The sequence below is a fragment of the Lepisosteus platostomus genome, unplaced genomic scaffold (assembly GCF_059453375.1).
Source record: "Lepisosteus platostomus isolate fLepPlt1 unplaced genomic scaffold, fLepPlt1.hap1 Scaffold_30_H1, whole genome shotgun sequence".
Lineage (NCBI taxonomy): Eukaryota > Metazoa > Chordata > Actinopteri > Semionotiformes > Lepisosteidae > Lepisosteus > Lepisosteus platostomus.
In genome coordinates, this window is record NW_028291658.1 from 886545 (window position 1) to 911504 (window position 24960).

A 24960-nucleotide genomic window follows, 5' to 3' on the forward strand; every position below is an offset into this window, starting at 1 on the left:
CCAGACAAAAACCTCCAGTGCACAGCACTCTGGAAACATTTCGGGGCTTTCGCGTGTTTATTTCAGCACGTAAAGCGCACCGGTCCAACACGTCGGCCGGGCGCGCGGCGCCTCCGCCCTCTTGTGGCCTTGCGGCGTCAGAGCAAGAGGCTCCTTCTCGCTGCCCTTCCGCTGTGTTGCAGGACCCGGAGCGCGCACTTTGTGGGGGGCGGGGGACCGCGTTCGCGCTCTGCCCCCGGTCTCTTGCGCGAGTACTAAATCTCACGGACAGGGGGGCCTCGTCATTGATTGTTACAGGTGAGACGGGGATTAGGAGGAGACCCCGACTGATGGGTAAAGGGGAGCACTAACACCAGAGGGACACCCCCGGCGTCTCTTTTTGAGAGACGCCCTGGGGTTTCCTAATGGCCAAGGAGGGTCGGGACCTCGGTTTGACCTCTGTTTGTGCAGCAGAGTGTCGCCATCAGGAGGCTGGGGCGTAAGAGAGCCACACAGCCCGCAGGGTGAGCGCTCCCTACTGGTCCCAGTCACACCTCTTGCAGGAGCAGCAGCAACCGGAGCTTTTCCGGGGTGGAATCTCCCATCCGGGTGCCGGCCAGGCTCACACCTGCTGGGCTGCCCCGGGGGTGAGCCCAGTCGAGAGTCGCAGGGCCAGATCTAGTCACCGGGGAGAAACGATACAAGTGAAGGATTGCTCGGCTCTCGGCACTTGAAAAGACCGACAAATGTCTCGTTCCCGCCGGAGCTGAATGTACCCGCATGTGTGGTGTCGTCTTCTTCCCCCGCCCCGCTGTGTTTGCTGTATTGTCTCTGAAGCCGGCCCCCCCGAGACGAGACGGGCTGTTCCTGTGCCCCAATTAACACTTTACAGGTGCCATTCCCCGGCATTGTGGCCATTGTCGGTGCTCACACGCGATAAGATAAGGCGGAGGAGAGCGGGGCATGCCCAGCGGCAGACATTCAAGGAGGGGGTAGGGCGAGGTAAGGTGAGGTGCGACACGCCGGAGCCCCGACGCAGCTAATGCGGAGCACTTGTTGGACTGGCATCGAAAGGACGTGTGCGCACGGAGCGAGCCTTATCTGCGGCGGAGCGCGGGAACTTTCTCCCCCCCTCCCGCTGCAGGAGTTGTGTGCACTGCAGTGGTGTCGAGAGAAAAGCACAGAAGGCAGCAGGCTCTGGAGAGCAGGTAAGAGACGGAGCCTTGTGGGCAGGCGAGCAGGCCCGTTTTTTGGAAATTGCTGAAAAGGTTTGTTCGGTGTGTGGCAGGCGCACGTCGCGAGCTTGCGTGGCGATCTGCCGGTCTGGAGTTATGCAAATGAGGCCGAATTGCATCCCGGGACATGCTGCGAATGCGCAACGGCGACTGCAGATGTGTAGGAAACGGCGCGCTCGTTTTCTCGTTTTGCCCACACTTTTGAGTGTTAGTGTGGCGTGTGAGTGTGTGAAAGAGTGGGCCCAGCAGGAGGCGGTGGCGTGCGGGGCGAGGAGGTGGCCTAGGCTGCGCGATTTGTGCTGTGGGTGCGGGCCGCTTGCAGGGGCCTGTTTAACTCATACTTACCTGGCAGGGGAGATACCTTGATCAAGAAGGAGGTTCACCCAGGGCGAGGCTCGGCCATTGCACTCCGGCTGTGTTGACCCCTGCAAATTCCCCAAATGTGGGAATCTCGACTGCATAATTTCTAGAAGTGGGGGACTGCGTTCGCGCTCTCCCCTGATGTGCTTGGTCCAAAATCAGATACGGGAGGGTTAGGACACCACGAGCTGCGTGGCTGCGGAAGGATCCCGGTTCGACAGGAGTGGACGCCGCTGCTGGTTCTCGCTGGCTTTTAGTTAGGGGTCCGGAGAAGCATCTCAAGCTAGTTCCACTACTCCTTCCGGACGTTCATTCCCTTTTCAAAGTCAGTCGTTTTGCTGTAGTCTGCGTTCTTTAGGCTGATTATCGAGGTTAGCCTTTATTTGGTCATGGGGGGCCTCGGTACTGTATGCTGAGTCTAAAGACAGTTTCACCCGTTTTCTGATTGCTCGGTTCTGTACCAGTGCAGACATGTCAAACATTGAATGGCTGTACCTCTATTGTATCCGTGCTCAATGAATGAAATCGGTAACAAATGAATATATGTCTAGTTATACGAAAAACGAGTGGTTTATCGACTCATCTTCATTTGCAGATTTAGAGGCAGCTTCGATATTCGTTTTACAGACGGGTTTTTTTTTTTGAATATGGGTCACACACATGCCACAGCAACAAAACATCTCTAGAGATGAGGCTATAGATCACCTTTCCATCCTGCAGGTTTTCCTCCCAAAGCCTACGGCACCAACGGCGACCCCTGCTGGCCGGGAGAGCAAAAGCTTACAGCACCTGGTATTCCCAGGCAGTCTCCCATCCAAGTACTAACCAGGCCCGACGCTGCTTAGCTTCCGAGATCAGACGAGATCGGGCGTGTTCAGGGTGGTGTGGCCGTAAGCGAAAGCCCCGGCGCCTGACTCGCTACTTGAAGCTGTGTGTGGCGGGGGTTCCGTTCCCCCCGAGCGGGACTGAAGGATCGTTCGTGTGCAACTCTTTGGAAAGGAACTGCTTTCCAAATCGCATTGCGTGCCTGGATGTTGGCGAATGCGCTCCCTTGTGTTGGCTCGTCCCGCACTGGAGGAGGACAAACAATCTGCACGGAGGAGCACCAGGCAAGTCTTCACCAGACAAAAACCTCCAGTGCACAGCACTCTGGAAACATTTCGGGGCTTTCGCGTGTTTATTTCAGCACGTAAAGCGCACCGGTCCAACACGTCGGCCGGGCGCGCGGCGCCTCCGCCCTCTTGTGGCCTTGCGGCGTCAGAGCAAGAGGCTCCTTCTCGCTGCCCTTCCGCTGTGTTGCAGGACCCGGAGCGCGCACTTTGTGGGGGGCGGGGGACCGCGTTCGCGCTCTGCCCCCGGTCTCTTGCGCGAGTACTAAATCTCACGGACAGGGGGGCCTCGTCATTGATTGTTACAGGTGAGACGGGGATTAGGAGGAGACCCCGACTGATGGGTAAAGGGGAGCACTAACACCAGAGGGACACCCCCGGCGTCTCTTTTTGAGAGACGCCCTGGGGTTTCCTAATGGCCAATGAGGGTCGGGACCTCGGTTTGACCTCTGTTTGTGCAGCAGAGTGTCGCCATCAGGAGGCTGGGGCGTAAGAGAGCCACACAGCCCGCAGGGTGAGCGCTCCCTACTGGTCCCAGTCACACCTCTTGCAGGAGCAGCAGCAACCGGAGCTTTTCCGGGGTGGAATCTCCCATCCGGGTGCCGGCCAGGCTCACACCTGCTGGGCTGCCCCGGGGGTGAGCCCAGTCGAGAGTCGCAGGGCCAGATCTAGTCACCGGGGAGAAACGATACAAGTGAAGGATTGCTCGGATCTCGGCACTTGAAAAGACCGACAAATGTCTCGTTCCCGCCGGAGCTGAATGTACCCGCATGTGTGGTGTCGTCTTCTTCCCCCGCCCCGCTGTGTTTGCTGTATTGTCTCTGAAGCCGGCCCCCCCGAGACGAGACGGGCTGTTCCTGTGCCCCAATTAACACTTTACAGGTGCCATTCCCCGGCATTGTGGCCATTGTCGGTGCTCACACGCGATAAGATAAGGCGGAGGAGAGCGGGGCATGCCCAGCGGCAGACATTCAAGGAGGGGGCAGTGCGAGGTGAGGTGAGGTGCGACACGCCGGAGCCCCGACGCAGCTAATGCGGAGCACATGTTGGACTGGCATCGAAAGGACGTGTGCGCACGGAGCGAGCCTTCCCTGCGGCGGAGCGCGGGAACTTTCTCCCCCCCTCCCGCTGCAGGAGTTGTGTGCACTGCAGCGGTGCCGAGAGAAAAGCACAGAAGGCAGCAGGCTCTGGAGAGCAGGTAAGAGACGGAGCCTTGTGGGCAGGCGAGCAGGCCCGTTTTTTGGAAATTGCTGAAAAGGTTTGTTCGGTGTGTGGCAGGCGCACGTCGCGAGCTTGCGTGGCGATCTGCCGGTCTGGAGTTATGCAAATGAGGCCGAATTGCATCCCGGGACATGCTGCGAATGCGCAACGGCAACTGCAGATGTGTAGGAAACGGCGCGCTCGTTTTCTCGTTTTGCCCACACTTTTGAGTGTTAGTGTGGCGTGTGAGTGTGTGAAAGAGTGGGCCCAGCAGGAGGCGGTGGCGTGCGGGGCGAGGAGGTGGCCTAGGCTGCGCGATTTGTGCTGTGGGTGCGGGCCGCTTGCAGGGGCCTGTTTAACTCATACTTACCTGGCAGGGGAGATACCTTGATCAAGAAGGAGGTTCACCCAGGGCGAGGCTCGGCCATTGCACTCCGGCTGTGCTGACCCCTGCGAATTCCCCAAATGTGGGAATCTCGACTGCATAATTTCTGGTAATGGGGGACTGCGTTCGCGCTCTCCCCTGATGTGCTTGGTCCAAAATCAGATACGGGAGGGTTAGGACACCACGAGCTGCGTGGCTGCGGAAGGATCCCGGTTCGACAGGAGTGGACGCCGCTGCTGGTTCTCGCTGGCTTTTAGTTAGGGGTCCGGAGAAGCATCTCAAGCTAGTTCCACTACTCCTTCCGGACGTTCATTCCCTTTTCAAAGTCAGTCGTTTTGCTGTAGTCTGCGTTCTTTAGGCTGATTATCGAGGTTAGCCTTTATTTGGTCATGGGGGGCCTCGGTATTGTATGCTGAGTCTAAAGACAGTTTCACCCGTTTTCTGATTGCTCGGTTCTGTACCAGTGCAGACATGTCAAACAGTGAATGGCTGTACCTCTATTGTATCCGTGCTCAATGAATGAAATCGGTAACAAATGAATATATGTCTAGTTATACGAAAAACGAGTGGTTTATCGACTCATCTTCATTTGCAGATTTAGAGGCAGCTTCGATATTCGTTTTACAGACGGGTTTTTTTTTTTGAATATGGGTCACACACATGCCACAGCAACAAAACATCTCTAGAGATAAGGCTATAGATCACCTTTCCATCCTGCAGGTTTTCCTCCCAAAGCCTACGGCACCAACGGCGACCCCTGCTGGCCGGGAGAGCAAAAGCTTACAGCACCTGGTATTCCCAGGCAGTCTCCCATCCAAGTACTAACCAGGCCCGACGCTGCTTAGCTTCCGAGATCAGACGAGATCGGGCGTGTTCAGGGTGGTGTGGCCGTAAGCGAAAGCCCCGGCGCCTGACTCGCTACTTGAAGCTGTGTGTGGCGGGGGTTCCGTGCCCCCCGAGCGGGACTGAAGGATCGTTCGTGTGCCACTCTTTGGAAAGGAGCTGCTTTCCAAATCGCATTGCGTGCCTGGATGTTGGCGAATGCGCTCCCTTGTGTTGGCTTGTCCCGCACTGGAGGAGGACAAACAATCTGCACGGAGGAGCACCAGGCAAGTCTTCACCAGACAAAAACCTCCAGTGCACAGCACTCTGGAAACATTTCGGGGCTTTCGCGTGTTTATTTCAGCACGTAAAGCGCACCGGTCCAACACGTCGGCCGGGCGCGCGGCGCCTCCGCCCTCTTGTGGCCTTGCGGCGTCAGAGCAAGAGGCTCCTTCTCGCTGCCCTTCCGCTGTGTTGCAGGGCCCCGAGAGGGAACCCGGAGCGCGCACTTTGTGGGGGGCGGGGGACCGCGTTCGCGCTCTGCCCCCGGTCTCTTGCGCGAGTACTAAATCTCACGGACAGGGGGGCCTCGTCATTGATTGTTACAGGTGAGACGGGGATTAGGAGGAGACCCCGACTGATGGGTAAAGGGGAGCACTAACACCAGAGGGACACCCCCGGCGTCTCTTTTTGAGAGACGCCCTGGGGTTTCCTAATGGCCAAGGAGGGTCGGGACCTCGGTTTGACGCCTCCCCCGAAGGACGGCGCCTGTTTGTGCAGCAGAGTGTCGCCATCAGGAGGCTGGGGCGTAAGAGAGCCACACAGCCCGCAGGGTGAGCGCTCCCTACTGGTCCCAGTCACACCTCTTGCAGGAGCAGCAGCAACCGGAGCTTTTCCGGGGTGGAATCTCCCATCCGGGTGCCGGCCAGGCTCACACCTGCTGGGCTGCCCCGGGGGTGAGCCCAGTCGAGAGTCGCAGGGCCAGATCTAGTCACCGGGGAGAAACGATACAAGTGAAGGATTGCTCGGCTCTCGGCACTTGAAAAGACCGACAAATGTCTCGTTCCCGCCGGAGCTGAATGTACCCGCATGTGTGGTGTCGTCTTCTTCCACCGCCCCGCTGTGTTTGCTGTATTGTCTCTGAAGCCGGCCCCCCCGAGACGAGACGGGCTGTTCCTGTGCCCCAATTAACACTTTACAGGTGCCATTCCCCGGCATTGTGGCCATTGTCGGTGCTCACACGCGATAAGATAAGGCGGAGGAGAGCAGGGCATGCCCAGCGGCAGACATTCAAGGAGGGGGCAGTGCGAGGTGAGGTGAGGTGCGACACGCCGGAGCCCCGACGCAGCTAATGCGGAGCACTTGTTGGACTGGCATCGAAACGACGTGTGCGCACGGAGCGAGCCTTCCCTGCGGCGGAGCGTGGGAACTTTCTCCCCCCCTCCCGCTGCAGGAGTTGTGTGCACTGCAGCGGTGCCGAGAGAAAAGCAAAGAAGGCAGCAGGCTCTGGAGAGCAGGTAAGAGACGGAGCCTTGTGGGCAGGCGAGCAGGCCCGTTTTTTGGAAATTGCTGAAAAGGTTTGTTCGGTGTGTGGCAGGCGCACGTCGCGAGCTTGCGTGGCGATCTGCCGGTCTGGAGTTATGCAAATGAGGCCGAATTGCATCCCGGGACATGCTGCGAATGCGCAACGGCGACTGCAGATGTGTAGGAAACGGCGCGCTCGTTTTCTCGTTTTGCCCACACTTTTGAGTGTTAGTGTGGCGTGTGAGTGTGTGAAAGAGTGGGCCCAGCAGGAGGCGGTGGCGTGCGGGGCGAGGAGGTGGCCTAGGCTGCGCGATTTGTGCTGTGGGTGCGGGCCGCTTGCAGGGGCCTGTTTAACTCATACTTACCTGGCAGGGGAGATACCTTGATCAAGAAGGAGGTTCACCCAGGGCAAGGCTTGGCCATTGCACTCCGGCTGTGCTGACCCCTGCGAATTCCCCAAATGTGGGAATCTCGACTGCATAATTTCTGGTAGTGGGGGACTGCGTTCGCGCTCTCCCCTGATGTGCTTGGTCCAAAATCAGATACGGGAGGGTTAGGACACCACGAGCTGCGTGGCTGCGGAAGGATCCCGGTTCGACAGGAGTGGACGCCGCTGCTGGTTCTCGCTGGCTTTTAGTTAGGGGTCCGGAGAAGCATCTCAAGCTAGTTCCACTACTCCTTCCGGACGTTCATTCCCTTTTCAAAGTCAGTCGTTTTGCTGTAGTCTGCGTTCTTTAGGCTGATTATCGAGGTTAGCCTTTATTTGGTCATGGGGGGCCTCGGTACTGTATGCTGAGTCTAAAGACAGTTTCACCCGTTTTCTGATTGCTCGGTTCTGTACCAGTGCAGACATGTCAAACAGTGAATGGCTGTACCTCTATTGTATCCGTGCTCAATGAATGAAATCGGTAACAAATGAATATATGTCTAGTTATACGAAAAACGAGTGGTTTATCGACTCATCTTCATTTGCAGATTTAGAGGCAGCTTCGATATTCGTTTTACAGACGGGTTTTTTTTTTTGAATATGGGTCACACACATGCCACAGCAACAAAACATCTCTAGAGATGAGGCTATAGATCACCTTTCCATCCTGCAGGTTTTCCTCCCAAAGCCTACGGCACCAACGGCGACCCCTGCTGGCCGGGAGAGCAAAAGCTTACAGCACCTGGTATTCCCAGGCAGTCTCCCATCCAAGTACTAACCAGGCCTGACGCTGCTTAGCTTCCGAGATCAGGCGTGTTCAGGGTGGTGTGGCCGTAAGCGAAAGCCCTGGCGCCTGCCTCGCTACTTGAAGCTGTGTGTGGCAGGGGTTCCGTGCCCCCCGAGCGGGACTGAAGGATCGTTCGTGTGCAACTCTTTGGAAAGGAGCTGCTTTCCAAATCGCATTGCGTGCCTGGATGTTGGCGAATGCGCTCCCTTGTGTTGGCTCGTCCCGCACTGGAGGAGGACAAACAATCTGCACGGAGGAGCACCAGGCAAGTCTTCACCAGACAAAAACCTCCAGTGCACAGCACTCTGGAAACATTTCGGGGCTTTCGCGTGTTTATTTCAGCACGTAAAGCGCACCGGTCCAACACGTCGGCCGGGCGCGCGGCGCCTCCGCCCTCTTGTGGCCTTGCGGCGTCAGAGCAAGAGGCTCCTTCTCGCTGCCCTTCCGCTGTGTTGCAGGGCCCCGAGAGGGAACCCGGAGCGCGCACTTTGTGGGGGGCGGGGGACCGCGTTCGCGCTCTGCCCCCGGTCTCTTGCGCGAGTACTAAATCTCACGGACAGGGGGGCCTCGTCATTGATTGTTACAGGTGAGACGGGGATTAGGAGGAGACCCCGACTGATGGGTAAAGGGGAGCACTAACACCAGAGGGACACCCCCGGCGTCTCTTTTTGAGAGACGCCCTGGGGTTTCCTAATGGCCAAGGAGGGTCGGGACCTCGGTTTGACGCCTCCCCCGAAGGACGGCGCCTGTTTGTGCAGCAGAGTGTCGCCATCAGGAGGCTGGGGCGTAAGAGAGCCACACAGCCCGCAGGGTGAGCGCTCCCTACTGGTCCCAGTCACACCTCTTGCAGGAGCAGCAGCAACCGGAGCTTTTCCGGGGTGGAATCTCCCATCCGGGTGCCGGCCAGGCTCACACCTGCTGGGCTGCCCCGGGGGTGAGCCCAGTCGAGAGTCGCAGGGCCAGATCTAGTCACCGGGGAGAAACGATACAAGTGAAGGATTGCTCGGCTCTCGGCACTTGAAAAGACCGACAAATGTCTCGTTCCCGCCGGAGCTGAATGTACCCGCATGTGTGGTGTCGTCTTCTTCCCCCGCCCCGCTGTGTTTGCTGTATTATCTCTGAAGCCGGCCCCCCCGAGACGAGACGGGCTGTTCCTGTGCCCCAATTAACACTTTACAGGTGCCATTCCCCGGCATTGTGGCCATTGTCGGTGCTCACACGCGATAAGATAAGGCGGAGGAGAGCGGGGCATGCCCAGCGGCAGACATTCAAGGAGGGGGCAGTGCGAGGTGAGGTGAGGTGCGACACGCCGGAGCCCCGACGCAGCTAATGCGGAGCACTTGTTGGACTGGCATCGAAACGACGTGTGCGCACGGAGCGAGCCTTCCCTGCGGCGGAGCGTGGGAACTTTCTCCCCCCCTCCCGCTGCAGGAGTTGTGTGCACTGCAGCGGTGCCGAGAGAAAAGCAAAGAAGGCAGCAGGCTCTGGAGAGCAGGTAAGAGACGGAGCCTTGTGGGCAGGCGAGCAGGCCCGTTTTTTGGAAATTGCTGAAAAGGTTTGTTCGGTGTGTGGCAGGCGCACGTCGCGAGCTTGCGTGGCGATCTGCCGGTCTGGAGTTATGCAAATGAGGCCGAATTGCATCCCGGGACATGCTGCGAATGCGCAACGGCGACTGCAGATGTGTAGGAAACGGCGCGCTCGTTTTCTCGTTTTGCCCACACTTTTGAGTATTAGTGTGGCGTGTGAGTGTGTGAAAGAGTGGGCCCAGCAGGAGGCGGTGGCGTGCGGGGCGAGGAGGTGGCCTAGGCTGCGCGATTTGTGCTGTGGGTGCGGGCCGCTTGCAGGGGCCTGTTTAACTCATACTTACCTGGCAGGGGAGATACCTTGATCAAGAAGGAGGTTCACCCAGGGCAAGGCTTGGCCATTGCACTCCGGCTGTGCTGACCCCTGCGAATTCCCCAAATGTGGGAATCTCGACTGCATAATTTCTGGTAGTGGGGGACTGCGTTCGCGCTCTCCCCTGATGTGCTTGGTCCAAAATCAGATATGGGAGGGTTAGGACACCACGAGCTGCGTGGCTGCGGAAGGATCCCGGTTCGACAGGAGTGGACGCCGCTGCTGGTTCTCGCTGGCTTTTAGTTAGGGGTCCGGAGAAGCATCTCAAGCTAGTTCCACTACTCCTTCCGGACGTTCATTCCCTTTTCAAAGTCAGTCGTTTTGCTGTAGTCTGCGTTCTTTAGGCTGATTATCGAGGTTAGCCTTTATTTGGTCATGGGGGGCCTCGGTACTGTATGCTGAGTCTAAAGACAGTTTCACCCGTTTTCTGATTGCTCGGTTCTGTACCAGTGCAGACATGTCAAACAGTGAATGGCTGTACCTCTATTGTATCCGTGCTCAATGAATGAAATCGGTAACAAATGAATATATGTCTAGTTATACGAAAAACGAGTGGTTTATCGACTCATCTTCATTTGCAGATTTAGAGGCAGCTTCGATATTCGTTTTACAGACGGGTTTTTTTTTTTGAATATGGGTCACACACATGCCACAGCAACAAAACATCTCTAGAGATGAGGCTATAGATCACCTTTCCATCCTGCAGGTTTTCCTCCCAAAGCCTACGGCACCAACGGCGACCCCTGCTGGCCGGGAGAGCAAAAGCTTACAGCACCTGGTATTCCCAGGCAGTCTCCCATCCAAGTACTAACCAGGCCCGACGCTGCTTAGCTTCCGAGATCAGGCGTGTTCAGGGTGGTGTGGCCGTAAGCGAAAGCCCTGGCGCCTGCCTCGCTACTTGAAGCTGTGTGTGGCAGGGGTTCCGTGCCCCCCGAGCGGGACTGAAGGATCGTTCGTGTGCAACTCTTTGGAAAGGAGCTGCTTTCCAAATCGCATTGCGTGCCTGGATGTTGGCGAATGCGCTCCCTTGTGTTGGCTCGTCCCGCACTGGAGGAGGACAAACAATCTGCACGGAGGAGCACCAGGCAAGTCTTCACCAGACAAAAACCTCCAGTGCACAGCACTCTGGAAACATTTCGGGGCTTTCGCGTGTTTATTTCAGCACGTAAAGCGCACCGGTCCAACACGTCGGCCGGGCGCGCGGCGCCTCCGCCCTCTTGTGGCCTTGCGGCGTCAGAGCAAGAGGCTCCTTCTCGCTGCCCTTCCGCTGTGTTGCAGGGCCCCGAGAGGGAACCCGGAGCGCGCACTTTGTGGGGGGCGGGGGACCGCGTTCGCGCTCTGCCCCCGGTCTCTTGCGCGAGTACTAAATCTCACGGACAGGGGGGCCTCGTCATTGATTGTTACAGGTGAGACGGGGATTAGGAGGAGACCCCGACTGATGGGTAAAGGGGAGCACTAACACCAGAGGGACACCCCCGGCGTCTCTTTTTGAGAGACGCCCTGGGGTTTCCTAATGGCCAAGGAGGGTCGGGACCTCGGTTTGACGCCTCCCCCGAAGGACGGCGCCTGTTTGTGCAGCAGAGTGTCGCCATCAGGAGGCTGGGGCGTAAGAGAGCCACACAGCCCGCAGGGTGAGCGCTCCCTACTGGTCCCAGTCACACCTCTTGCAGGAGCAGCAGCAACCGGAGCTTTTCCGGGGTGGAATCTCCCATCCGGGTGCCGGCCAGGCTCACACCTGCTGGGCTGCCCCGGGGGTGAGCCCATTCGAGAGTCGCAGGGCCAGATCTAGTCACCGGGGAGAAACGATACAAGTGAAGGATTGCTCGGCTCTCGGCACTTGAAAAGACCGACAAATGTCTCGTTCCCGCCGGAGCTGAATGTACCCGCATGTGTGGTGTCGTCTTCTTCCCCCGCCCCGCTGTGTTTGCTGTATTGTCTCTGAAGCCGGCCCCCCCGAGACGAGACGGGCTGTTCCTGTGCCCCAATTAACACTTTACAGGTGCCATTCCCCGGCATTGTGGCCATTGTCGGTGCTCACACGCGATAAGATAAGGCGGAGGAGAGCGGGGCATGCCCAGCGGCAGACATTCAAGGAGGGGGCAGTGCGAGGTGAGGTGAGGTGCGACACGCCGGAGCCCCGACGCAGCTAATGCGGAGCACTTGTTGGACTGGCATCGAAACGACGTGTGCGCACGGAGCGAGCCTTCCCTGCGGCGGAGCGTGGGAACTTTCTCCCCCCCTCCCGCTGCAGGAGTTGTGTGCACTGCAGCGGTGCCGAGAGAAAAGCAAAGAAGGCAGCAGGCTCTGGAGAGCAGGTAAGAGACGGAGCCTTGTGGGCAGGCGAGCAGGCCCGTTTTTTGGAAATTGCTGAAAAGGTTTGTTCGGTGTGTGGCAGGCGCACGTCGCGAGCTTGCGTGGCGATCTGCCGGTCTGGAGTTATGCAAATGAGGCCGAATTGCATCCCGGGACATGCTGCGAATGCGCAACGGCGACTGCAGATGTGTAGGAAACGGCGCGCTCGTTTTCTCGTTTTGCCCACACTTTTGAGTGTTAGTGTGGCGTGTGAGTGTGTGAAAGAGTGGGCCCAGCAGGAGGCGGTGGCGTGCGGGGCGAGGAGGTGGCCTAGGCTGCGCGATTTGTGCTGTGGGTGCGGGCCGCTTGCAGGGGCCTGTTTAACTCATACTTACCTGGCAGGGGAGATACCTTGATCAAGAAGGAGGTTCACCCAGGGCAAGGCTTGGCCATTGCACTCCGGCTGTGCTGACCCCTGCGAATTCCCCAAATGTGGGAATCTCGACTGCATAATTTCTGGTAGTGGGGGACTGCGTTCGCGCTCTCCCCTGATGTGCTTGGTCCAAAATCAGATATGGGAGGGTTAGGACACCACGAGCTGCGTGGCTGCGGAAGGATCCCGGTTCGACAGGAGTGGACGCCGCTGCTGGTTCTCGCTGGCTTTTAGTTAGGGGTCCGGAGAAGCATCTCAAGCTAGTTCCACTACTCCTTCCGGACGTTCATTCCCTTTTCAAAGTCAGTCGTTTTGCTGTAGTCTGCGTTCTTTAGGCTGATTATCGAGGTTAGCCTTTATTTGGTCATGGGGGGCCTCGGTACTGTATGCTGAGTCTAAAGACAGTTTCACCCGTTTTCTGATTGCTCGGTTCTGTACCAGTGCAGACATGTCAAACAGTGAATGGCTGTACCTCTATTGTATCCGTGCTCAATGAATGAAATCGGTAACAAATGAATATATGTCTAGTTATACGAAAAACGAGTGGTTTATCGACTCATCTTCATTTGCAGATTTAGAGGCAGCTTCGATATTCGTTTTACAGACGGGTTTTTTTTTTTGAATATGGGTCACACACATGCCACAGCAACAAAACATCTCTAGAGATGAGGCTATAGATCACCTTTCCATCCTGCAGGTTTTCCTCCCAAAGCCTACGGCACCAACGGCGACCCCTGCTGGCCGGGAGAGCAAAAGCTTACAGCACCTGGTATTTCCAGGCAGTCTCCCATCCAAGTACTAACCAGGCCCGACGCTGCTTAGCTTCCGAGATCAGGCGTGTTCAGGGTGGTGTGGCCGTAAGCGAAAGCCCTGGCGCCTGCCTCGCTACTTGAAGCTGTGTGTGGCAGGGGTTCCGTGCCCCCCGAGCGGGACTGAAGGATCGTTCGTGTGCAACTCTTTGGAAAGGAGCTGCTTTCCAAATCGCATTGCGTGCCTGGATGTTGGCGAATGCGCTCCCTTGTGTTGGCTCGTCCCGCACTGGAGGAGGACAAACAATCTGCACGGAGGAGCACCAGGCAAGTCTTCACCAGACAAAAACCTCCAGTGCACAGCACTCTGGAAACATTTCGGGGCTTTCGCGTGTTTATTTCAGCACGTAAAGCGCACCGGTCCAACACGTCGGCCGGGCGCGCGGCGCCTCCGCCCTCTTGTGGCCTTGCGGCGTCAGAGCAAGAGGCTCCTTCTCGCTGCCCTTCCGCTGTGTTGCAGGGCCCCGAGAGGGAACCCGGAGCGCGCACTTTGTGGGGGGCGGGGGACCGCGTTCGCGCTCTGCCCCCGGTCTCTTGCGCGAGTACTAAATCTCACGGACAGGGGGGCCTCGTCATTGATTGTTACAGGTGAGACGGGGATTAGGAGCAGACCCCGACTGATGGGTAAAGGGGAGCACTAACACCAGAGGGACACCCCCGGCGTCTCTTTTTGAGAGACGCCCTGGGGTTTCCTAATGGCCAAGGAGGGTCGGGACCTCGGTTTGACGCCTCCCCCGAAGGACGGCGCCTGTTTGTGCAGCAGAGTGTCGCCATCAGGAGGCTGGGGCGTAAGAGAGCCACACAGCCCGCAGGGTGAGCGCTCCCTACTGGTCCCAGTCACACCTCTTGCAGGAGCAGCAGCAACCGGAGCTTTTCCGGGGTGGAATCTCCCATCCGGGTGCCGGCCAGGCTCACACCTGCTGGGCTGCCCCGGGGGTGAGCCCAGTCGAGAGTCGCAGGGCCAGATCTAGTCACCGGGGAGAAACGATACAAGTGAAGGATTGCTCGGCTCTCGGCACTTGAAAAGACCGACAAATGTCTCGTTCCCGCCGGAGCTGAATGTACCCGCATGTGTGGTGTCGTCTTCTTCCCCCGCCCCGCTGTGTTTGCTGTATTGTCTCTGAAGCCGGCCCCCCCGAGACGAGACGGGCTGTTCCTGTGCCCCAATTAACACTTTACAGGTGCCATTCCCCGGCATTGTGGCCATTGTCGGTGCTCACACGCGATAAGATAAGGCGGAGGAGAGCGGGGCATGCCCAGCGGCAGACATTCAAGGAGGGGGCAGTGCGAGGTGAGGTGAGGTGCGACACGCCGGAGCCCCGACGCAGCTAATGCGGAGCACTTGTTGGACTGGCATCGAAAGGACGTGTGCGCACGGAGCGAGCCTTCCCTGCGGCGGAGCGCAGGAACTTTCTCCCCCCCTCCCGCTGCAGGAGTTGTGTGCGCTGCAGCGGTGCCGAGAGAAAAGCACAGAAGGCAGCAGGCTCTGGAGAGCAGGTAAGAGACGGAGCCTTGTGGGCAGGCGAGCAGGCCCGTTTTTTGGAAATTGCTGAAAAGGTTTGTTCGGTGTGTGACAGGCGCACGTCGCGAGCTTGCGTGGCGATCTGCCGGTCTGGAGTTATGCAGATGAGGCCGAATTGCATCCCGGGACATACGGCGAATGCAGATGTGTAGGAAACGGCGCGCTCGTTTTCTCGTTTTGCCCACACTTTTGAGTGTTAGTGTGGCGTGTGAGTGTGTGAAAGAGTGGGCCCAGCAGGAGGCGGTGGCGTGCGGGGCGAGGAGGTGGCCTAGGCTGCGCGATTTGTGCTGTGGGTGCGGGCCGCTTGCAGGGGCCTGTTTAACTCATACTTACCTGGCAGGGGAGATACCTTGATCAAGAAGGAGGTTCACCCAGGGCGAGGCTCGGCCATTGCACTCCGGCTGTGCTGACCCCTGCGAATTCCCCAAATGTTGGAATCTCGAGGAGGAGGCGGCCAGGGAGAGGAAGGAAGCTGCACGACTCCAGAGGCAACTCGAGGAGGAGTACAGCTCGGCTAACCGGGGAGGAGCCTTCAATTCAGCCCGGGCACGGGACCTGAAGGAGAGGCTCCGCAGACTGCACACGGAGAAAGCCAAGGCTTTCCTCGTCAAGGCACAGAGGGAGCATTACGAAAATAATGAAACCTGTTCCTCCTATTTCTTCAACCAGGTCCGGGGAGCCCAGAAAAAGAGGGTGATCCACAGCCTGAGACGGGGAGATGGAGAGGAAGTGCTGGACGAGAGCGACAAAGTGGAGGCGGCCACCGCTTTCTACACGGAGCTCTTTTCGGAAAAGCAGACGGAGGCGGAGGCAGGCGATGCTTTTCTGGAGGGGCTGACGGCACGAGTACCGGAGGAGGTGAGGGAGGACTTGGAGGGTCCGATCACGGCCGAGGAGCTGAAGGCGGCGCTCTTGTCCATGGAGAATGGCAAGGTGCCGGGGCCGGACGGACTCCCCAAGGAATTCTACACCTGCTTCTGGGACACCCTGGCGGCAGATCTGGTGGAAGTGGCGCAGGAGATCTTCCGCCGGGGGAAACTCGGAGACACCATGAGGGAGGGCGTCATCTCCCTGCTCTTCAAGGGAGGAGACGCCGCCGACCTCAAAAACTGGAGGCCGATCACGATGCTCTGCGTGGACGTAAAGATCCTGTCCAAGCTCCTGACCGGCAGACTGAGAACCGCCCTCCCCCACATCATCCACAGCGACCAGACGTGTGGGGTGGAGGGGCGATCCGTCAGCTGGAACCTCCAGCTGACCAGAGACGCCATCGCCTGGGCCGAGGACCGGAACGTGCCCATGATGGTGGTCAGCCTGGACCAGGAGAAAGCCTTCGACAGAGTGAACCACAGCTATCTGTTCAGGGTGCTGGAACGCTTCGGTTTCGGAGAGAGTTTCAGCCGCTGGATTCAGATTCTGTACTCTGACGTGGGCAGCAGAGTGAACGTGAACGGAAACCTGGGGGATTTCATTCCCCAGGAATCCGGAGTACGACAGGGCTGCCCCCTTTCACCCCTTCTCTATGTTCTCTTCACAGAGCCCTTAGCAGAGGCGGTGAGACGGGACCCCGTCATCGACGGCCTGGAGATACCGGGAGGCGCGGGGGAAACCCTGAAGATCTCCCAGTACGCCGACGACACGACGCTGTTCCTGAGGTCGGACAGGGGGTTGAGGAGGGCCCTGCAGGTCATGGAGCAATACTCCAGAGCCTCGGGGTCGAAGCTCAACCGCCGAAAGAGCAAACTGAAGTTCTTCGGGCCCTGGAAGCACAGGACGACGGCGCCGGAGGGTCTCGAGCTCTGCACGGAGCCCCTCAGAATACTGGGGGTTTCCTTCCAGAGCCAGGACAACGAGACCAACAACTGGACTGAGAGGATCGCCAAGGTGAACGCGAAGCTGGGTCTGTGGAAAACGCGGTCACTGTCCTACACAGGGAAAGTGATGGTGTTGAAAGCAGACGTCCTGCCGGCTTTGGTTTACCTGGCGGTGGTGTACCCGCTGCCGGCCAGACTCAGACGAGCGCTGCAAGGGATGATCTTCGGCTTCGTCTGGGGCGGCAGGTACGAGTCCATCACCAGAAACCGGATGTGTCAGCCGGTCGAGGAAGGGGGTCGAGATGTCCCACATTTCCCCCTGAAACTCGACTGCATCTTCTTCTGCAACCTCTGTCGGGCGCTGCGGGAGCCCATCGGCCACAAGTACCAGTACTTTGTCAGGCTGTGGCTCTCCATCCCGATGAGGCATTTGGTCCAGTGGTCAAACACTGGGCCCAAGGCAGAGAGGCGACCGGAGTTCTACACCCACGCTGTCAAGTGGAGCAGGAGGTACGAGGCCACGAGACAGCCAGAGCTCTGCACCAACCACAGAGCTCTGTACAAAGAGGTGAGGGGGCACCTGGTCGCCAACGAAAGGCTGCGAGTTCCCAGACAAGTCTGGGAAAGAACGCAGCCGAAAGAACTGGACAACGAACTGAAGGACCTCAACTGGATGGCCGTTCACAAGAGACTGGCTACCAGAGAGGTCCTCTACAGACACTCGATTTCCAGGAATCCGCATTGCCCCCGGGACACGTGTTTCGTCGAGGAGACTCAGGAGCACGTTTTCTGGAGCTGCCCCTTCGCCAAGGCGGTGTGGGGCAGAATGGACAACATAATGCAACTCCTGGGGACGGGTGCGGTGCTCAGTTACCAGTACGTTCTGCTGGGGCTGGCACCTACCGGACTGGACAGGGGGACGCAGTTCCTGTTGTGGCTGCTGCTGTCCCTCACAAAGAAAGGCCTGTGGGACGCGAGGAACAATCTCATCCGGCACAACAACAAGTGGGGAGCGAGGGAGCTGGAGGAGAGGATCCTGGCGGACCTCAGGAGGAGGATGAAGCGCGACGTTGCTAAATGGGGTTTCCCCACGGCAAAGGAGCGCTGGAAAGGCCTATGGACCCTGTACAGGGATTAATGGGTTACAGCAAGTGGTAGGGTTTGGAGGGACACTCATAATAGCGCAAATCCGCCCACCCTTGCATTGATTGATAACGGACAATCACCGCCGTTCCGCCGATGTTTGAATTTGTGGAGTGTTACTGTATGAGATGTTTTCTTTTTGAGATGTGTTTTTTTTCCGAATAAAGTATATTTTATAAGAAAAAAAAAAAATGTGGGAATCTCGACTGCATAATTTCTGGTAGTGGGGGACTGCGTTCGCGCTCTCCCCTGATGTGCTTGGTCCAAAATCAGATACGGGAGGGTTAGGACACCACGAGCTGCGTGGCTGCGGAAGGATCCCGGTTCGACAGGAGTGGACGCCACTGCTGGTTCTCGCTGGCTTTTAGTTAGGGGTCCGGAGAAGCATCTCAAGCTAGTTCCACTACTCCTTCCGGACGTTCATTCCCTTTTCAAAGTCAGTCGTTTTGCTGTAGTCTGCGTTCTTTAGGCTGATTATCGAGGTTAGCCTTTATTTGGTCATGGGGGGCCTCGGTACTGTATGCTGAGTCTAAAGACAGTTTCACCCGTTTTCTGATTGCTCGGTTCTGTACCAGTGCAGACATGTCAAACAGTGAATGGCTGTACCTCTATTGTATCCGTGCTCAATGAATGAAATCGGTAACAAATGAATATATGTCTAGTTATACGAAAAACGAGTGGTTTATCGACTCATCTTCATTTGCAGATTTAGAGGCAGCTTCGATATTCGTTTTACAGACGGGTTTTTTTTTTTGAATATGGGTCACACACATGCCACAGCAACAAAACATCTCTAGAGATGAGGCTATAGATCACCTTTCCATCCTGCAGGTTTTCCTCCCAAAGCCTACGGCACCAACGGCGACCCCTGCTGGCCGGGAGAGCAAAAGCTTACAGCACCTGGTATTTCCAGGCAGTCTCCCATCCAAGTACTAACCAGGCCCGACGCTGCTTAGCTTCCGAGATCAGGCGTGTTCAGGGTGGTGTGGCCGTAAGCGAAAGCCCTGGCGCCTGCCTCGCTACTTGAAGCTGTGTGTGGCAGGGGTTCCGTGCCCCCCGAGCGGGACTGAAGGATCGTTCGTGTGCAACTCTTTGGAAAGGAGCTGCTTTCCAAATCGCATTGCGTGCCTGGATGTTGGCGAATGCGCTCCCTTGTGTTGGCTCGTCCCGCACTGGAGGAGGACAAACAATCTGCACGGAGGAGCACCAGGCAAGTCTTCACCAGACAAAAACCTCCAGTGCACAGCACTCTGGAAACATTTCGGGGCTTTCGCGTGTTTATTTCAGCACGTAAAGCGCACCGGTCCAACACGTCGGCCGGGCGCGCGGCGCCTCCGCCCTCTTGTGGCCTTGCGGCGTCAGAGCAAGAGGCTCCTTCTCGCTGCCCTTCCGCTGTGTTGCAGGACCCGGAGCGCGCACTTTGTGGGGGGCGGGGGACCGCGTTCGCGCTCTGCCCCCGGTCTCTTGCGCGAGTACTAAATCTCACGGACAGGGGGGCCTCGTCATTGATTGTTACAGGTGAGACGGGGATTAGGAGGAGACCCCGACTGATGGGTAAAGGGGAGCACTAACACCAGAGGGACACCCCCGGCGTCTCTTTTTGAGAGACGCCCTGGGGTTTCCTAATGGCCAAGGAGGGTCGGGACCTCGGTTTGACCTCTGTTTGTGCAGCAGAGTGTCGCCATCAGGAGGCTGGGGCGTAAGAGAGCCACACAGCCCGCAGGGTGAGCGCTCCCTACTGGTCCCAGTCACACCTCTTGCAGGAGCAGCAGCAACCGGAGCTTTTCCGGGGTGGAATCTCCCATCCGGGTGCCGGCCAGGCTCACACCTGCTGGGCTGCCCCGGGGGTGAGCCCAGTCGAGAGTCGCAGGGCCAGATCTAGTCACCGGGGAGAAACGATACAAGTGAAGGATTGCTCGGCTCTCGGCACTTGAAAAGACCGACAAATGTCTCGTTCCCGCCGGAGCTGAATGTACCCGCATGTGTGGTGTCGTCTTCTTCCCCCGCCCCGCTGTGTTTGCTGTATTGTCTCTGAAGCCGGCCCCCCCGAGACGAGACGGGCTGTTCCTGTGCCCCAATTAACACTTTACAGGTGCCATTCCCCGGCATTGTGGCCATTGTCGGTGCTCACACGCGATAAGATAAGGCGGAGGAGAGCGGGGCATGCCCAGCGGCAGACATTCAAGGAGGGGGCAGTGCGAGGTGAGGTGAGGTGCGACACGCCGGAGCCCCGACGCAGCTAATGCGGAGCACTTGTTGGACTGGCATCGAAAGGACGTGTGCGCACGGAGCGAGCCTTCCCTGCGGCGGAGCGCAGGAACTTTCTCCCCCCCTCCCGCTGCAGGAGTTGTGTGCGCTGCAGCGGTGCCGAGAGAAAAGCACAGAAGGCAGCAGGCTCTGGAGAGCAGGTAAGAGACGGAGCCTTGTGGGCAGGCGAGCAGGCCCGTTTTTTGGAAATTGCTGAAAAGGTTTGTTCGGTGTGTGACAGGCGCACGTCGCGAGCTTGCGTGGCGATCTGCCGGTCTGGAGTTATGCAGATGAGGCCGAATTGCATCCCGGGACATGCTGCGAATGCATAACGGCGAATGCAGATGTGTAGGAAACGGCGCGCTCGTTTTCTCGTTTTGCCCACACTTTTGAGTGTTAGTGTGGCGTGTGAGTGTGTGAAAGAGTGGGCCCAGCAGGAGGCGGTGGCGTGCGGGGCGAGGAGGTGGCCTAGGCTGCGCGATTTGTGCTGTGGGTGCGGGCCGCTTGCAGGGGCCTGTTTAACTCATACTTACCTGGCAGGGGAGATACCTTGATCAAGAAGGAGGTTCACCCAGGGCGAGGCTCGGCCATTGCACTCCGGCTGTGCTGACCCCTGCGAATTCCCCAAATGTTGGAATCTCGAGGAGGAGGCGGCCAGGGAGAGGAAGGAAGCTGCACGACTCCAGAGGCAACTCGAGGAGGAGTACAGCTCGGCTAACCGGGGAGGAGCCTTCAATTCAGCCCGGGCACGGGACCTGAAGGAGAGGCTCCGCAGACTGCACACGGAGAAAGCCAAGGCTTTCCTCGTCAAGGCACAGAGGGAGCATTACGAAAATAATGAAACCTGTTCCTCCTATTTCTTCAACCAGGTCCGGGGAGCCCAGAAAAAGAGGGTGATCCACAGCCTGAGACGGGGAGATGGAGAGGAAGTGCTGGACGAGAGCGACAAAGTGGAGGCGGCCACCGCTTTCTACACGGAGCTCTTTTCGGAAAAGCAGACGGAGGCGGAGGCAGGCGATGCTTTTCTGGAGGGGCTGACGGCACGAGTACCGGAGGAGGTGAGGGAGGACTTGGAGGGTCCGATCACGGCCGAGGAGCTGAAGGCGGCGCTCTTGTCCATGGAGAATGGCAAGGTGCCGGGGCCGGACGGACTCCCCAAGGAATTCTACACCTGCTTCTGGGACACCCTGGCGGCAGATCTGGTGGAAGTGGCGCAGGAGATCTTCCGCCGGGGGAAACTCGGAGACACCATGAGGGAGGGCGTCATCTCCCTGCTCTTCAAGGGAGGAGACGCCGCCGACCTCAAAAACTGGAGGCCGATCACGATGCTCTGCGTGGACGTAAAGATCCTGTCCAAGCTCCTGACCGGCAGACTGAGAACCGCCCTCCCCCACATCATCCACAGCGACCAGACGTGTGGGGTGGAGGGGCGATCCGTCAGCTGGAACCTCCAGCTGACCAGAGACGCCATCGCCTGGGCCGAGGACCGGAACGTGCCCATGATGGTGGTCAGCCTGGACCAGGAGAAAGCCTTCGACAGAGTGAACCACAGCTATCTGTTCAGGGTGCTGGAACGCTTCGGTTTCGGAGAGAGTTTCAGCCGCTGGATTCAGATTCTGTACTCTGACGTGGGCAGCAGAGTGAACGTGAACGGAAACCTGGGGGATTTCATTCCCCAGGAATCCGGAGTACGACAGGGCTGCCCCCTTTCACCCCTTCTCTATGTTCTCTTCACAGAGCCCTTAGCAGAGGCGGTGAGACGGGACCCCGTCATCGACGGCCTGGAGATACCGGGAGGCGCGGGGGAAACCCTGAAGATCTCCCAGTACGCCGACGACACGACGCTGTTCCTGAGGTCGGACAGGGGGTTGAGGAGGGCCCTGCAGGTCATGGAGCAATACTCCAGAGCCTCGGGGTCGAAGCTCAACCGCCGAAAGAGCAAACTGAAGTTCTTCGGGCCCTGGAAGCACAGGACGACGGCGCCGGAGGGTCTCGAGCTCTGCACGGAGCCCCTCAGAATACTGGGGGTTTCCTTCCAGAGCCAGGACAACGAGACCAACAACTGGACTGAGAGGATCGCCAAGGTGAACGCGAAGCTGGGTCTGTGGAAAACGCGGTCACTGTCCTACACAGGGAAAGTGATGGTGTTGAAAGCAGACGTCCTGCCGGCTTTGGTTTACCTGGCGGTGGTGTACCCGCTGCCGGCCAGACTCAGACGAGCGCTGCAAGGGATGATCTTCGGCTTCGTCTGGGGCGGCAGGTACGAGTCCATCACCAGAAACCGGATGTGTCAGCCGGTCGAGGAAGGGGGTCGAGATGTCCCACATTTCCCCCTGAAACTCGACTGCATCTTCTTCTGCAACCTCTGTCGGGCGCTGCGGGAGCCCATCGGCCACAAGTACCAGTACTTTGTCAGGCTGTGGCTCTCCATCCCGATGAGGCATTTGGTCCAGTGGTCAAACACTGGGCCCAAGGCAGAGAGGCGACCGGAGTTCTACACCCACGCTGTCAAGTGGAGCAGGAGGTACGAGGCCACGAGACAGCCAGAGCTCTGCACCAACCACAGAGCTCTGTACAAAGAGGTGAGGGGGCACCTGGTCGCCAACGAAAGGCTGCGAGTTCCCAGACAAGTCTGGGAAAGAACGCAGCCGAAAGAACTGGACAACGAACTGAAGGACCTCAACTGGATGGCCGTTCACAAGAGACTGGCTACCAGAGAGGTCCTCTACAGACACTCGATTTCCAGGAATCCGCATTGCCCCCGGGACACGTGTTTCGTCGAGGAGACTCAGGAGCACGTTTTCTGGAGCTGCCCCTTCGCCAAGGCGGTGTGGGGCAGAATGGACAACATAATGCAACTCCTGGGGACGGGTGCGGTGCTCAGTTACCAGTACGTTCTGCTGGGGCTGGCACCTACCGGACTGGACAGGGGGACGCAGTTCCTGTTGTGGCTGCTGCTGTCCCTCACAAAGAAAGGCCTGTGGGACGCGAGGAACAATCTCATCCGGCACAACAACAAGTGGGGAGCGAGGGAGCTGGAGGAGAGGATCCTGGCGGACCTCAGGAGGAGGATGAAGCGCGACGTTGCTAAATGGGGTTTCCCCACGGCAAAGGAGCGCTGGAAAGGCCTATGGACCCTGTACAGGGATTAATGGGTTACAGCAAGTGGTAGGGTTTGGAGGGACACTCATAATAGCGCAAATCCGCCCACCCTTGCATTGATTGATAACGGACAATCACCGCCGTTCCGCCGATGTTTGAATTTGTGGAGTGTTACTGTATGAGATGTTTTCTTTTTGAGATGTGTTTTTTTTCCGAATAAAGTATATTTTATAAGAAAAAAAAAAAAAAATGTGGGAATCTCGACTGCATAATTTCTGGTAGTGGGGGACTGCGTTCGCGCTCTCCCCTGATGTGCTTGGTCCAAAATCAGATACGGGAGGGTTAGGACACCACGAGCTGCGTGGCTGCGGAAGGATCCCGGTTCGACAGGAGTGGACGCCACTGCTGGTTCTCGCTGGCTTTTAGTTAGGGGTCCGGAGAAGCATCTCAAGCTAGTTCCACTACTCCTTCCGGACGTTCATTCCCTTTTCAAAGTCAGTCGTTTTGCTGTAGTCTGCGTTCTTTAGGCTGATTATCGAGGTTAGCCTTTATTTGGTCATGGGGGGCCTCGGTACTGTATGCTGAGTCTAAAGACAGTTTCACCCGTTTTCTGATTGCTCGGTTCTGTACCAGTGCAGACATGTCAAACAGTGAATGGCTGTACCTCTACTGTATCCATGCTCAATGAATGAAATCGGTAACAAATGAATATATGTCTAGTTATACGAAAAACGAGTGGTTTATCGACTCATCTTCATTTGCAGATTTAGAGGCAGCTTCGATATTCGTTTTACAGACGGGTTTTTTTTTTTGAATATGGGTCACACACATGCCACAGCAACAAAACATCTCTAGAGATGAGGCTATAGATCACCTTTCCATCCTGCAGGTTTTCCTCCCAAAGCCTACGGCACCAACGGCGACCCCTGCTGGCCGGGAGAGCAAAAGCTTACAGCACCTGGTATTCCCAGGCAGTCTCCCATCCAAGTACTAACCAGGCCCGACGCTGCTTAGCTTCCGAGATCAGACGAGATCGGGCGTGTTCAGGGTGGTGTGGCCGTAAGCGAAAGCCCCGGCGCCTGACTCGCTACTTGAAGCTGTGTGTGGCGGGGCTTCCGTGCCCCCCGAGCGGGACTGAAGGATCGTTCGTGTGCAACTCTTTGGAAAGGAGCTGCTTTCCAAATCGCATTGCGTGCCTGGATGTTGGCGAATGCGCTCCCTTGTGTTGGCTCGTCCCGCACTGGAGGAGGACAAAGAATCTGCACGGAGGAGCACCAGGCAAGTCTTCAGTGCACAGCACTCTGGAAACATTTCGGGGCTGTCGCGTGTTTATTTCAGCACGTAAAGCGCACCGGTCCAACGCTTCGGCCGGGCGCGCGGCGCCTCCGCCCTCTTGCTGCCCCTGCAGCTGCTTCACTTTTCCCTTTAGTTGCCATCGATTTTTTTGTAGTGCTATACATATACGATTGAGGTATCTTAGAGTTCTCCTTCGAAGACCCAGCACTCTCTTTTCTTTTCCCAGTGTTACTCATATCGGACTTTTTAAACCTAAAAAAAAATCGTTTTTTTTTCTTTCAATTATAACTGAAGTTTAAACAACTAGTGTTAAGTCCTTATTTTTCTGTAGTCAAAAAAAGCAAAAATTAACATTCAGGTCATGAAAAACTCAAAAAAACTCCCCAACCACTAAACTTTACCTCCCACCTGAGCGCCATCTTGAACACCCCTACCACCAGAGAATGCTCACGATTTCGGAAGCTGTCTCCGGGACGTGCTGATTCCACACATCCTGAATAAATCATGATATTGTTAGTTGCTGTAGCTAGACGTTCAAATGAGTTTCAAGGCCAGATGGACTGTTTCCTCCAGCGGTA

General features: G+C 57.4%; 8 non-coding genes and 6 pseudogenes across 8 annotated transcripts; 7 read left to right on the forward strand and 7 right to left on the reverse strand.

The window, feature by feature from the left end:
• Positions 1–1551: 1551 nt before the first annotated feature.
• LOC148634999 (U1 spliceosomal RNA) lies at positions 1552–1715 on the forward strand. The gene has a single exon (XR_015933467.1). It is a non-coding gene; the product is annotated as a U1 spliceosomal RNA (small nuclear RNA).
• Positions 1716–2351: 636 nt separating this feature from the next.
• LOC148635000 (5S ribosomal RNA) lies at positions 2352–2470 on the reverse strand. The gene has a single exon (XR_015933484.1). It is a non-coding gene; the product is annotated as a 5S ribosomal RNA (ribosomal RNA).
• Positions 2471–4245: 1775 nt separating this feature from the next.
• LOC148635001 (U1 spliceosomal RNA) lies at positions 4246–4409 on the forward strand. Its single transcript, XR_015933337.1, has one exon. It is a non-coding gene; the product is annotated as a U1 spliceosomal RNA (small nuclear RNA).
• A 636-nt stretch (positions 4410–5045) lies between these two features.
• On the reverse strand, positions 5046–5164 carry LOC148635002 (5S ribosomal RNA). Its single transcript, XR_015933485.1, has one exon. It is a non-coding gene; the product is annotated as a 5S ribosomal RNA (ribosomal RNA).
• Positions 5165–6971: 1807 nt separating this feature from the next.
• LOC148635003 (U1 spliceosomal RNA) lies at positions 6972–7135 on the forward strand. The gene has a single exon (XR_015933348.1). It is a non-coding gene; the product is annotated as a U1 spliceosomal RNA (small nuclear RNA).
• Positions 7136–7771: 636 nt separating this feature from the next.
• LOC148635004 (5S ribosomal RNA) lies at positions 7772–7880 on the reverse strand (annotated as a pseudogene).
• Positions 7881–9687: 1807 nt separating this feature from the next.
• Positions 9688–9851, forward strand: LOC148635005 (U1 spliceosomal RNA). Its single transcript, XR_015933359.1, has one exon. It is a non-coding gene; the product is annotated as a U1 spliceosomal RNA (small nuclear RNA).
• Positions 9852–10487: 636 nt separating this feature from the next.
• LOC148635006 (5S ribosomal RNA) lies at positions 10488–10596 on the reverse strand (annotated as a pseudogene).
• A 1807-nt stretch (positions 10597–12403) lies between these two features.
• On the forward strand, positions 12404–12567 carry LOC148635007 (U1 spliceosomal RNA). Its single transcript, XR_015933370.1, has one exon. It is a non-coding gene; the product is annotated as a U1 spliceosomal RNA (small nuclear RNA).
• Positions 12568–13203: 636 nt separating this feature from the next.
• Positions 13204–13312, reverse strand: LOC148635008 (5S ribosomal RNA; annotated as a pseudogene).
• A 1793-nt stretch (positions 13313–15105) lies between these two features.
• LOC148635009 (U1 spliceosomal RNA) lies at positions 15106–15232 on the forward strand (annotated as a pseudogene).
• Positions 15233–18625: 3393 nt separating this feature from the next.
• LOC148635010 (5S ribosomal RNA) lies at positions 18626–18734 on the reverse strand (annotated as a pseudogene).
• A 1775-nt stretch (positions 18735–20509) lies between these two features.
• On the forward strand, positions 20510–20636 carry LOC148635011 (U1 spliceosomal RNA; annotated as a pseudogene).
• Positions 20637–24032: 3396 nt separating this feature from the next.
• On the reverse strand, positions 24033–24151 carry LOC148635012 (5S ribosomal RNA). Its single transcript, XR_015933486.1, has one exon. It is a non-coding gene; the product is annotated as a 5S ribosomal RNA (ribosomal RNA).
• Between the last annotated feature and the right edge of the window lie 809 nt (positions 24152–24960).